Below are 14,126 nucleotides of genomic sequence, written 5' to 3' on the forward strand. Positions count from 1 at the left end.
GGAATGAACATGAACATGAAGGTGGGAAGTGTCCCCTAATGCTGCCATCTCTGATCACCTAAGCCTGGGAGAGTGCATTCAGTTAGCAGTTCATTGGCAACACTGGTAGCTTGTTTCCCTCTGGTTCGATGGGGACAGGGCTCTTCATCTACCTTGGTTGAATGGGCATTGTCCAGTTCGGCTGGGTCACGTGTGGGGAGACCATAAAATGAAGCTGTCCTGCTTGTAATTATGAGGATTTTAGCCTTATCTTCTGCAGGTGGCTCATTGTCTTGGTAAATGGAACGTTTCCGTCTCCACTTGTCCTTGGCTGAGTGCCTTGGTTCTGTTTGCCTCTGGCTGCAGATATCATGTCAGCTTTTCCATGTTCTCAAAGCCTCTCTCTGCTTTGACATCCAGTTCAGAGGCCTATAGCTTCCATATAATTCCTTATGGCTTCTCCATGCTAGTAGTAGTCATGCATGTTCAAGCTAAATATATGAACTGTTTGCATCTTGAGGGTTCAGCTTTGGCGAAGGATATGAACATAAAGAAATATCCATGTGTGTCCGCCCTCTATCTAGTTGGGTCATAAGCATGTGATGTGTGCATATATGCAATAAACTACTGCATGTTCGTGTAACTTCATGCATGGATGAATATGTACTTCATGTATAATTCGGCTACATCGTGATGCCAGTGATGACATCATTGATTTCTGGCTTTTCAGTCAGTTGACTTGCTTTCCATGTTGTCCAAATAATTGATTGTATATGATCTAAATGGCTGTCTGATGAATAACGCTTCTCACACCTGCGATACATTGAGGATCCCGATGAAGGGCCTAAAAGTGAGGCGCATCTGTTGTTTCTCTGCCTTCATGTTGAGAGTTGTGTGGGGGGCATGAGGGTTAGATTTGGCCACCTGACTACACTACTTCCCTCCAGCTAGGCCTCTTTGGTGTTCATTTGAACCCCCAACGCTCTACTTCATATCAGGTCTGAACCCCCTCTCCTGAGAATACATGTATGCCCAGACACTCTTCTTCCCTTCAGCAAGATTTCTCATACATGCATGTATGCCCAGATCCACTCTTCTTTATGTTTTATTTCCATTCTCTCCCTTGGTACACAAAGCCCTGGAAGCTTTACTTCCCTCCAGCTAGACGTTTCTGATATGCACATAGACCAGAAATCGCTCTAGTTTCAATCATTTCTTCATCCTCTCCTGCGCATACATGAATGCCCACATGCCCTACTTACCTCCAACTAGGCCCATTTGGTGTGCATGTAAACCCATACTTTGCTTCATGCCTGATCGCTCTCCTGAGAATACATGTAGGCCCAGGTGTTCTTCTTTCCTCCTGCCAGACTTCTCCTGTGTGCACCTACCCCTGAATTGCTCTACTATGCATCATCTCTGACACGACTCCTGAGTATTCATGTAGTCCCAGACTACTTTACTTCCCCCAGGAGAACTGTTCTGTGTGCATGTAGGCCTTAACTGTTTTACTGTGTGCCATGTCTCCTGCCTCTCCTGTATACAGGTAGGCACACGCCTCTTTATTTCCCTTATGTATCCTGCCAGACCTTTCCTGTCTTCACAGCAGTCTGGATTGCTCTGCTTTGTATCATGTCTCCTGCCTCTCCTGAGTACATGTAGGCCCAGCCTACTGTACTTTCCACCAGCAGTCCTCACCTGTATGGATTTATGCCCAGCTCACTCCACTTTGTATCATGTCTGACTCCACTTCTTAGCATAAGTCTAATCCCAGACTGCTGTATTTCCCACCAATTATACCTCACCTGTGTGCGCCCAGGCATAAGATCGCTCCACTTTGAATCCTGTCTTGGCCCTCTCCAGAATATGCATGTATGCCCCAGGCCACTCTACCTTTCTCCGGCAGACCTCTTCTGTGTGCACGTAGGCCCGAGTTGCTCTAGTTCTTATCATGTGTGACCTCTCTCTCTCTCTGGAGAATAGACCTAAGTCAGAGAACTCCACTTCACTTTTGTGTCCTGCCTTGCCTATTATGTGGGCAAGCAGTACCAATTTACTCATCTTTTAGTAATGCCAGATGGCTCCTGCGTATATGTTGGCCCAGGATTCTACTTTCCTTTCCTCTGGGCACATAGGTGCTGACTATGTTTCTTCCAGTTTCTCCTCTCCTGTGCACATAATAGTACTTTACCTTTACTACCTGCTTGCATTTCCTTGCAGCCCTAAAGTATCTTACTGCTTTTACTACTTTTTATCCAGCCTAGACTTTCCACTGCCCACACAGGCTTAAAGACCTCATCCTTGTCACCCACCTGGCCTCTGCTCTATCCTTTTAGGTTGGGGTTTCTCTAGTTTATATCCCAATGGTTATTTCCTATCAGCATTTAGGGCGGAATCTCTCTATTTTGAATGCCTCCCGCCACTTGCTGTCTGTATGTACAGCCGACCTCTCTCTTTTGTACCTCATGTGTCTTAGAAGTCTGCATGTAAGCTGCGATCGCTCTACTTTGTATCCCGCCTCATCTCTTCTGTCTGCATGCAGGCTGATATTGCTCTACTTTTATCCCACCTCATCTCTTTTGTCTGCATGTAGGCTGCGATCGCTCTACTTTGTATCCCGCCTCATCTCTTGTCTGCATGTAGTCTGGGAGTGCTCTGCTTTGTATCCCACCTCATCTAATCTGTTTTCATGTAGACTTGGACCGCTTTATTTTGTATCCCGCCTCATATCTTCCATCTGCATTTAGTGTGGGATAGCTCTACTTTGTTTCCCGCCTCATGTCTTCTGTCTGCATGTAGGTTGGGATAGTTGTAATTAGTATCCCCTCTCATCTCTTCTGTCTGCATGCAGTCTGGGATTGCTCTGCTTTGTATCCCACCTCATCTCTTCTGTCTGCATGCAGTCTGGGATTGCTCTGCTTTGTATCCCACCTTATCTCTTCTGTCTGCATGTAGTTTGGGTTAGCTCTACTCTGTATCCCCTCTCATCTCTTCTGTCTGCATGTAGTCTGGGATAGCTCTACTTTGTAGCCCATCTCATCCCTTCCGTCTGCATGTAGTCTGGGATAGCTCTACTTTGTGTCCTGCCTCATCTCTTCCGTCTGCATGTAGTCTGGGATAACTGTACTTTGTAGCCCACCTCATCTCTTCTGTCTGCATGTAGTCTGGGTTAGCTCTACTCTGTATCCCCTCTCATCTCTTCTGTCTGCATGTAGTCTGGGATAGCTTTACTTTGAATCCCCTCTCATTTCTTCTGTCTGCATGTAGTCTGGGAGAGCTCTCCTTTGTATCCCACCTCATCTCTTCTGTCTGCATTTAGTCTGGGATAGCTCGACTTTGTATCCCGTCTCGTCTCTTCTGTCTGCATGTGGTCTGGGAGAACTCTACTTTGTACCCTGCCTCATCTCTTCTGTCTGCATGTAGTCTGGGATAGCTCTTCTTTGTATACCGCCTCATCGCTTCTGTCTGCATGTAGTCTGGGATAGCTCTACTTTGTATCCCCTCTCATCTCTTCTGTCTGCATGTAGTCTGGGATAGCTCTACTTTGTAGCCCACCTCATCTCTTCTGTCTGCATGTAGTCTGGGATAGCTCTACTTTGTGTCCTACCTCATCTCTTCCGTCTGCATGTAGTCTGGGATAACTGTACTTTGTAGCCCAACTCATCTCTTCTGTCTGCATGTAGTCTGGGTTAGCTCTACTCTGTATCCCCTCTCATCTCTTCTGTCTGCATGTAGTCTGGGATAGCTCTACTTTGTAGCCCATCTCATCCCTTCCGTCTGCATGTAGTCTGGGATAGCTCTACTTTGTGTCCTGCCTCATCTCTTCCGTCTGCATGTAGTCTGGGATAACTGTACTTTGTAGCCCACCTCATCTCTTCTGTCTGCATGTAGTCTGGGTTAGCTCTACTCTGTATCCCCTCTCATCTCTTCTGTCTGCATGTAGTCTGGGATAGCTTTACTTTGAATCCCCTCTCATTTCTTCTGTCTGCATGTAGTCTGGGAGAGCTCTCCTTTGTATCCCACCTCATCTCTTCTGTCTGCATTTAGTCTGGGATAGCTCGACTTTGTATCCCGTCTCGTCTCTTCTGTCTGCATGTGGTCTGGGAGAACTCTACTTTGTACCCTGCCTCATCTCTTCTGTCTGCATGTAGTCTGGGATAGCTCTTCTTTGTATACCGCCTCATCGCTTCTGTCTGCATGTAGTCTGGGATAGCTCTACTTTGTATCCCCTCTCATCTCTTCTGTCTGCATGTAGTCTGGGATAGCTCTACTTTGTAGCCCACCTCATCTCTTCTGTCTGCATGTAGTCTGGGATAGCTCTACTTTGTGTCCTACCTCATCTCTTACGTCTGCATGTAGTCTGGGATAACTGTACTTTGTAGCCCAACTCATCTCTTCTGTCTGCATGTAGTCTGGGTTAGCTCTACTCTGTATCCCCTCTCATCTCTTCTGTCTGCATGTAGTCTGGGATAGCTCTACTCTGTATCCCCTCTCATCTCTTCTGTCTGCATGTAGTCTGGGATAGCTCTACTTTGTAGCCCACCTCATCGCTTCTGTCTGCATGTAGTCTGGGAGAGCTCTACTTTGTATCCCCTCTCATCTCTTCTGTCTGCATGTAGTCTGGGAGAGCTCTACTTTGTATCCCCTCTCATCTCTTCTGTCTGCATGTAGGCTGCAATGACTCTTCTCTGTATACCGCCTCATCGCTTCTGTCTGCATGTAGTCTGGGAGAGCTCTACTTTGTATCCCCTCTCATCTCTTCTGTCTGCATCTAGGCTGCAATGACTCTTCTCTGTATACCGCCTCATCGCTTCTGTCTGCATGTAGTCTGGGATAGCTCTACTTTGTGTCCTGCCTCATCTCTTCCGTCTGCATGTAGTCTGGGATAACTGTACTTTGTAGCCCACCTCATCTCTTCTGTCTGCATGTAGGCTGCAATGGCTCTTCTCTGTATACCGCCTCATCGCTTCTGTCTGCATGTAGTCTGGGATAGCTCTACTTGGTATCCCCTCTCATCTCTTCTGTCTGCATGTAGTCTGGGATAGCTCTACTTTGTAGCCCACCTCATCTCTTCTGTCTGCATGTAGTCTGGGATAGCTCTACTTTGTGTCCTGCCTCATCTCTTCCGTCTGCATGTAGTCTGGGATAACTGTACTTTGTAGCCCACCTCATCTCTTCTGTCTGCATGTAGTCTGGGTTAGCTCTACTTTGTGTCCTGCCTCATCTCTTCCGTCTGCATGTAGTCTGGGATAACTGTACTTTGTAGCCCACCTCATCTCTTCTGTCTGCATGTAGGCTGCAATGGCTCTTCTCTGTATACCGCCTCATCGCTTCTGTCTGCATGTAGTCTGGGATAGCTCTACTTTGTGTCCTGCCTCATCTCTTCCGTCTGCATGTAGTCTGGGATAACTGTACTTTGTAGCCCACCTCATCTCTTCTGTCTGCATGTAGGCTGCAATGGCTCTTCTCTGTATACCGCCTCATCGCTTCTGTCGGCATGTAGTCTGGGATAGCTCTACTTGGTATCCCCTCTCATCTCTTCTGTCTGCATGTAGTCTGGGATAGCTCTACTTTGTAGCCCACCTCATCTCTTCTGTCTGCATGTAGTCTGGGATAGCTCTACTTTGTGTCCTGCCTCATCTCTTCCGTCTGCATGTAGTCTGGGATAACTGTACTTTGTAGCCCAACTCATCTCTTCTGTCTGCATGTAGTCTGGGTTAGCTCTACTCTGTATCCCCTCTCATCTCTTCTGTCTGCATGTAGTCTGGGATAGCTCTACTCTGTATCCCCTCTCATCTCTTCTGTCTGCATGTAGTCTGGGATAGCTCTACTTTGTAGCCCACCTCATCGCTTCTGTCTGCATGTAGTCTGGGAGAGCTCTACTTTGTATCCCCTCTCATCTCTTCTGTCTGCATGTAGTCTGGGAGAGCTCTACTCTGTATCCCCTCTCATCTCTTCTGTCTGCATGTAGGCTGCAATGACTCTTCTCTGTATACCGCCTCATCGCTTCTGTCTGCATGTAGTCTGGGAGAGCTCTACTTTGTATCCCCTCTCATCTCTTCTGTCTGCATCTAGGCTGCAATGACTCTTCTCTGTATACCGCCTCATCGCTTCTGTCTGCATGTAGTCTGGGATAGCTCTACTTTGTGTCCTGCCTCATCTCTTCCGTCTGCATGTAGTCTGGGATAACTGTACTTTGTAGCCCACCTCATCTCTTCTGTCTGCATGTAGGCTGCAATGGCTCTTCTCTGTATACCGCCTCATCGCTTCTGTCTGCATGTAGTCTGGGATAGCTCTACTTGGTATCCCCTCTCATCTCTTCTGTCTGCATGTAGTCTGGGATAGCTCTACTTTGTAGCCCACCTCATCTCTTCTGTCTGCATGTAGTCTGGGATAGCTCTACTTTGTGTCCTGCCTCATCTCTTCCGTCTGCATGTAGTCTGGGATAACTGTACTTTGTAGCCCACCTCATCTCTTCTGTCTGCATGTAGTCTGGGTTAGCTCTACTCTGCATCCCCTCTCATCTCTTCTGTCTGCATGTAGTCTGGGATAGCTCTACTTTGTATACCGCCTCATCTCTTCTGTCTGCATGTAGTCTGGGATAGCTCTACTCTGTATCCCGCCTCATCGCTTCTGTCTGCATGTAGTCTGGGAGAGCTCTACTTTGTATCCCACCTCATCTCTTCTGTCTGCATTAGTCTGGGATAGCTCTACTTTGTATCCCGTCTTGTCTCTTCTGTCTGCATGAGGTCTGGGAGAACTCTACTTTGTACCCTGCCTCATCTCTTCTGTCTGCATGTAGTCTGGGATAGCTCTACTTTATATCCCGCCTCATCTCATCTGTCTGCATGTAGGCTGCAATGGCTCTTCTCTGTATACCGCCTCATCTCTTCTGTCTGCATGTAGTCTGGGATAGCTCTACTCTGTATCCCCTCTCCCTTTCTTCTGTCTGCATGTAGTCTGGGATATCTCTACTTTGTAGCCCACCTCATCTCTTCCGTCTGCATGTAGTCTGGGATAGCTCTACTTTGTGTCCTGCCTCATCTCTTCCGTCTGCATGTAGTCTGGTAGTCTGGGAGAGCTCTACTTTGTATCCCACCTCATCTCTTCTGTCTGCATTTAGTCTGGTAGTCTGGGAGAGCTATACTTTGTATCCCACCTCATCTCTTCTGTCTGCATTTAGTCTGGGATAGCTCTACTTTGTATCCCGTCCTGTCTCTTCTGTCTGCATCTGGTCTGGGAGAACTCTACTTTGTACCCTGCCTCATCTCTTCTGTCTGCATGTAGTCTGGGATAGCTCTTCTTTGTATCCCGCCTCATCTCATCTGTCTGCATGTAGGCTGCAATGGCTCTTCTCTGTATACCGCCTCATCGCTTCTGTCTGCATGTAGTCTGGGATAGCTCTACTTTGTATCCCCTCTCATCTCTTCTGTCTGCATGTAGTCTGGGATAGCTCTACTCTGTATCCCCTCTCATCTCTTCTGTCTGCATGTAGTCTGGGATAGCTCTACTTTGTAGCCCACCTCATCTCTTCCGTCTGCATGTAGTCTGGGATAGCTCTACTTTGTGTCCTGCCTCATCTCTTCCGTCTGCATGTAGTCTGGAATAACTGTACTTTGTATCCCCTCTCATCTCTTGTGTCTGCATGCAGTCTGGGATAGCTCTACTTTGTATACCGCCTCATCTCTTCTGTCTGCATGTAGTCTGGGATAGCTCTACTCTGTATCCGGCCTCATCGCTTCTGTCTGCATGTAGTCTGGGAGAGCTCTACTTTGTATCCCACCTCATCTCTTCTGTCTGCATTAGTCTGCGATAGCTCTACTTTGTATCCCACCTCATCTCTTCTGTCTGCATTAGTCTGGGATAGCTCTACTTTGTAGCCCATCTCATCTCTTCTGTCTGCATGTATTCTGGGATAGCTCTACTCTGTATCCTGTCTCATCTCTTCTGTCTGCATGTTTTGTTTGTTTGTTTGTTTGTTTAATTTATTTGTAGAGCGCTCCGGACCCGTGGGTAGAAGGGCGCTTTAAGGATACGGTTACAGTCATGAAATATGCATTAACATTTACAGGGTACATCAAATTTACAAAGAAGGATTTACATAATATGACAATTTACATATAATAGAGGTGTGGTTGGAGATGAGGGTAAAAGCTACTCATTGTTCAGTAGCCAGCCAATAACCAGTTTCCTAAAGATCGGGAAGGACTCAGTGGTTTTAATTTTGAGTGGTAAGGTGTTCCAAAGTTGGGTGGCTAGCACAGTGAAGCTAGCGCCTCCTGCTCTTGTTAAGGCGAATCTGGGCACTAGTAGGCTTAAGGAGTTGGTTGATCTGGTGGTTCTGGATGAAGATTTTAAAGTAAATTTGTTGGAGAGGTACGGTGGGGCTAGATTATTTAAGTCCTTATAAGTGAGGCAGATAGCTTTGAGGTCGATGTTTTGCTGTATGGAGAGCCATTTGCACGCTTTCCTGGTTGTAGAGATGTGTTCACGCCTTGGGATGTTGAGTGCTGCGCGTAGAGCATTGTTCTGGAGAACCTGGAGTTTGTTAATTATGGATTGGTTGGCTCCTAGGTACAGGCTGTTGCAATAGTCTAGTTTGGATTGAATGAGTGCTCTGGCCAGAGTGAGGCAGCTGTCGGGGGATAGGAAGGGTCTGCTAGCCCTGATTAGCTTACCTGTATATGCAGTGGCCGAGGCGGTTGAGTTGATTTGTTTGGCGAGGTTGGTGTTGGCATCAAGGTGGAAACCTAAGGTTTTCACACTTTTAGCGATAGGGATGGTGTTACCGTCTATGATGATGCTCTTGTAACTGGGGCTGAGTTTAGACAGGTTATTAGGAGAACCGACCAGCAGAAGCTCCGTCTTCTCATCATTCAGGCAGAGGCCGTGGGTGGCCATCCATGCCTGAATGATGGAGAAGATTTCGTTAATCCGGGTGACGTCCGCATTGTAGTTGCCTGAGATGGTGAGGAGAATCTGGGTGTCATCTGCATAGTTGGTGTAGGTGACACCCAGATGGTCCAATTTGTCGAATAGAGGCTTCGTAAATATATTATACAAGGTGGGGGAGACACAGGAGCTTGTGCGACTCCGCAGGTGATGGGGATCGGGTCAGCAGCAGCTGTTGTGGAGAAGACTCGCATGGTTCTATTCGCCAGCAAGGATTGTATCCATGCGGAGGCAGAGGAGGAGAAGTGGGCAGCGATGGATAGGTGGTTGCATAGGATTTCATGGTCGACTAAGTCGAAGGCCGCTGAGAGGTCTAAGAGAAGTAGGATTGCTGCATTGCCTTTGTCTTTGATTTCATCAATCTGGCTTTTGAGGTCAACCAGAGCGGTTTCAGTTCCATGTTGAGGTCTGAAGCCAGATTGAGGTGTACCCAGCAGTTGGTTAGATTCCAGGTACTCCTGAATCTGGATGTAGGCGACTCTGTCCAGGATTTTTAACAGAAACGGGACAGTGGTGATGGGTCTATAATTAGTTGGTATGGCTGGGTCTAGGGATTGTTTTTTTAGGAGAGGGAGCACCCAAGATTGTTTTAGGTTGTTGGGGACAGAATTGCTGGCAAACGAAAGGTTGATTAGCTTAGTGATAAAGGGGGAGAGGTCTCTGGCAGCATCTTTTATTATTTGGGCAGGGCAGCTGTCCCCTTTGCAATTAGAAGGTTTTAGGGAAGTGATAATTTTTTGGACTTCTAAGATGGTCACTTTCTTAAAGGTGAAGCCTATGTTGGCTTTGTTAGATGTAGGTGGGCTTAAGCTAGGGTTAGTGGTTTTGTTGCTGGGGAGTTGTTGACGTTTATTCACAATTTTGGTCTGGAGCCCTGTGATTTGGTTGTTGAGGGCATTCTGGATGCTGGTGCACCAGGGTTTATCTTTTGAGCAGTTGTCTGGAGGGGGGTTGGGGTTTTCTAGCTCCTTTAGAATTTTAAATAATTCTTTGGTGGAAGAGCCTGCCTGATCAATCCTGACGTTATAGGCATCTTTTTTGGTGCACATTATTTCATTTTTGTATAGCGCGGAGATTTTCTTGAGATTGGATTTGTTTTCAGGTGAAGGGTTAGTTTTCCATAGTGATTCTAGTTTGCTTTTCTTTTCCTGAGTAGTTTGAGTTCGGGAGTGTACCACGAGTTCAGGTGGTTTATTGGTTTGCTTTTACGTAGTTTCAAAGGGGCAATGGTATCAATGGCGGTAGCCATGGAGTTGTTGAAGGTGTCAACTAGTAAGTTAAGGTCAGCGTTGTCCGGTAGGGCGTTAAGGGTGGGTAGGACATGGGGTAATAGGGCTTCGGCAGTGATGTTACGCTTGTTTCTGGTTGGGCAGGCTGGTGCCAGGGGGTGATTCTTAGGCGTGGTCTGGATGGTGTGAATTTCAAGTGGGATAAGGTAATGATCTGTCCATGTGAGAGGTTGGGGGTCCTTACAGGTGGTGTTACAGTTAAGAGTTGCTACCCAGTCAAGAATTCTACCTTTCTGGTGAGTCGGTGAGAAACTGAGTTGAGCGAATCCATGCTCAGTTAGGGCGTTTGCTAAGGATGCGGCTGGTGCGTCCTTAGCGTCGTTGTAACCTAAATTGAAGTCGCCGAGGATGATAGTTTGTGCTAGTGGCTTGGAGTTTTCAGTGATGAGTGCTGTAATGTCTTCCTCGAAGGTCCCCGGGAGGCCTGGGGGTCTGTATATGAGGTGTAGTGTAATCGTGCTTGTGGGGGAAGTTTGTAACTTGATTGTGAGTAACTCACAGGATTTGAGTGCTAGTGTGGAGACTAGTCTGCAGCCTAGTGGTGATTTGGAAATGAGAGCTATGCCTCCTCCTTTACCATTAGGTCTGTCAGCTCTAAGGATGGAGTAGTTGGCAGGAATGGCTAGCGATAAATGTGGACCTGAGGCCTCATGTAGCCATGTTTCCGTTAGGGCAAGGAAGTCAAGATCATGAGTTAGGATGGTGTCACTAATTTCGGTGGGGTGAGCGGCCAGGGATCTGGCATTGAGTAAGGCTCCTTTTAGGGGGAGTGGGTCGGACTCATTGGGGGTCTTTAATTTCTTCTTAGTTTTGGTGTTGAGTTTGGCCAGGTGGATGCTATTTGTAGGGGGCAGCCTGGTGCCTAATCTGTTGTTGCGGGCAGTGATGTCTGGATTAGTAGAACGTAGGGTTTCTGGAAATTTCAGTGTGGGGGGTACTGTAAGACATGGGGCACAAAATGTGCTGTGATTGGGAGTATTGTTAGAGGTCACCTTGGCAGGTGAGCTGTTGACTACGGAGGCAGTAGGGGGAGAGTGGTGGTTGGGTGGGAAAGCGGCTGGGAGGGTAGGAAGGGCGTCGGGCAGGGGATCGGGTAGTGCCTAGGGCAACCTAGATTGGCTAGACCGTTGTTAACGGTTATGAAGATGGTGCCGGTACAGTGTACATTGTCCGGCATGCTGCAGAAAGGGAACATGGCGAGAGTGAGAGTGAGCTAGGTGAACATGGTCTGGGCGGGCGGCTACTCAATGCAGGACTGGTACACACTAGGGCTTGTGCCTGGATAAGAAAATACACTCTGCGGATAGAAGCTGTGCGGTAACAGCTAGGGGTACCAGCTAGCGGTAAATGCTAGGCAGGTGTAGGCAGGCGCATGGACTTTGCTCAGAATAGACTAATTCACTTTACACAAAGTAGGCTAACTTCCCTTTGCACCGAGTAGATCAAGAGTTCAAAATCATACGATTGGGCTGATAGGTGATGCCTAGGTTTAAGATGATACGATTGTGCTAAAGTGCAATAGGGTAACATCTTAGTTCAGAATAACACAGTTTAGCAAAAGTGCAGTAGGGTGACACCTAAGTTCAGAATAACACAGTTTACCAAAAATGCAGTAGGATGACACCTAAGTTCGGAATAACACAGTTTAGCAAAAATGCAGTAGGGTGACACCTAAGTTCAGAATAACACAGTTAGCAAAAATGCAGTAGGGTGAGACCTAAGTTCAGAATAACACAGTTTAGCAAAAATGCAGTAGGTTTAAAAAATGCAAAGGGGTGCATTACAAATGCATAGTAATGAGCACACAAATGTGATTTGTCTATGAGGGGAGGTAATAGAGATGGCCAAATAGGTCATAGTACATAGGTCCGACTGGAAGTGGTGCATTGTTGCAAATGTTATAGTTTTGAGCAACCTTAACGTCCAGTGCAGTGACTGGTACCCATAGCAGATGACGGTAAGGTAATAAAGGGTGCAGATAGAGTGGATAAGGTGGAAGGCGCAAGTGGAGTAGGTTGTGCAAATGAGGATTGCTCACAACCTCATAAGAGACTGACAGGCAAGGGGTATGGCCCTGGGCACTGGTCAGCTCAGGACAGTCTCTGGACAGTTGTTGGCCTTACCCTCAGGGCCTTTCCAGGAAGGGCCGTCTCACGCCTGCCGGCTCCAGAGAGGCTCCTGATGTTGGTGGAGGGGCCAATCACCGACAGGTAGCACTGTGGTGGAGGGGCTGCAGATGCTGGGCAGTGTAGAAGACACGGGCGGCCATCTTTAAAATGCGAGCACCTTGTGTATTTTAATGGTGGCAAAGGGTGCTGTTGGCATTTACAGCAAGGCTGCACAACTCAGGTGCAAAACGAATGCCTAGGATTAAAAGCTTGCATTCTTTGTGGATAGTTCCATGGCTACCGCGCTTACGGTGCTAAGAATAGCCAAGTAAACAGTTGCCAGCATACCTTTGTATGGAGGACGCCTCGGGCAAATGAAGATGAAACCAACTGCTCCTGCAGTGGTTCGGAGCTCCTGCTCCTGTTCCAGAATGGTGCGAGTGGCTGGGACGTACGGCTGCAGTAGCTGGATCACGGAGCTTTCCACGGAAGTAAGCTCCCGCCTATCCGCTCCCGATAGGCTCCTGATGTTGGTGGAGGGGCCAATCACCGACAGGTAGCACTGTGGTGGAGGGGCTGCAGATGCTGGGCAGTGTAGAAGACACGGGCGACCATCTTTAAAATGCGAGCACCTTGTGTATTTTAATGGTGGCAAAGGGTGCTGTTGGCATTTACAGCAAGGCTGCCCAACTCAGGCGCAAAACGAATGCCTAGGATTAAAAGCTTGCATTCTTTGTGGATAGTTCCACGGCTACCGCGCTTACGGCGCTAAGAATAGCCAAGTAAACAGTTGCCAGCATACCTTTGTATGGAGGACGCCTCGGGCAAATGAAGATGAAACCAACTGCTCATGCAGTGGTTCGGAGCTCCTGCTCCTGTTCCAGAATGGTGCAAGTGTATTCTGGGATAGCTCTACTCTGTATCCCGTCTCATCTCTTCTGTCTGCATGTAGGCTGCGATAGCTCTACTCTGTATCCCGCCTCATCTCTTCTGTCTGCATGTAGTCTGGGATAGCTCTACTCTGTATCCCGTCTCATCTCTTCTGTCTGCATGTAGTCTGGGTTAGCTCTACTCTGTATCCCGCCTCATCTCTTCTGTCTGCATGTAGTCTGGGATAGCTCTACTCTGTATCCCGCCTCATCGCTTCTGTCTGCATGTAGTCTGGGAGAGCTCTACTCTGTATCCCGCCTCATCTCTTCTGTCTGCATGTAGTCTGGGTTAGCTCTACTCTGTATCCCGCCTCATCTCTTCTGTCTGCATGTAGTCTGGGTTAGCTCTACTCTGTATCCCGCCTCATCTCTTCTGTCTGCATGTAGGCTGAGATGGCTCTACTCTGTATCCTGCCTCATCGCTTCTGTCTGCATGTAGTCTGGGATAGCTCTACTCTGTATCCCGTCTCATCGCTTCTGTCTGCATGTAGTCTGGGAGAGCTCTACTCTGTATCCCGCCTCATCTCTTCTGTCTGCATGTAGTCTGGGTTAGCTCTGCTCTGTATCCCGCCTCATCTCTTCTGTCTGCATGTAGTCTGGGTTAGCTCTACTCTGTATCCCGCCTCATCTCTTCTGTCTGCATGTAGGCTGCGATGGCTCTACTCTGTATCCCGCCTCATCGCTTCTGTCTGCATGTAGTCTGGGTTAGCTCTACTCTGTATCCCGCCTCATCTCTTCTGTCTGCATGTAGGCTGCGATGGCTCTACTCTGTATCCCGCCTCATCGCTTCTGTCTGCATGTAGTCTGGGTTAGCTCTTCTCTGTATACCGCCTCATCGCTTCTGTCTGCATGTAGGCCAGGAAGATTCA

This window comes from Ambystoma mexicanum, chromosome 9 (assembly GCF_040938575.1).
Source record: "Ambystoma mexicanum isolate Mex_15411 chromosome 9, UKY_AmexF1_1, whole genome shotgun sequence".
Lineage (NCBI taxonomy): Eukaryota > Metazoa > Chordata > Amphibia > Caudata > Ambystomatidae > Ambystoma > Ambystoma mexicanum.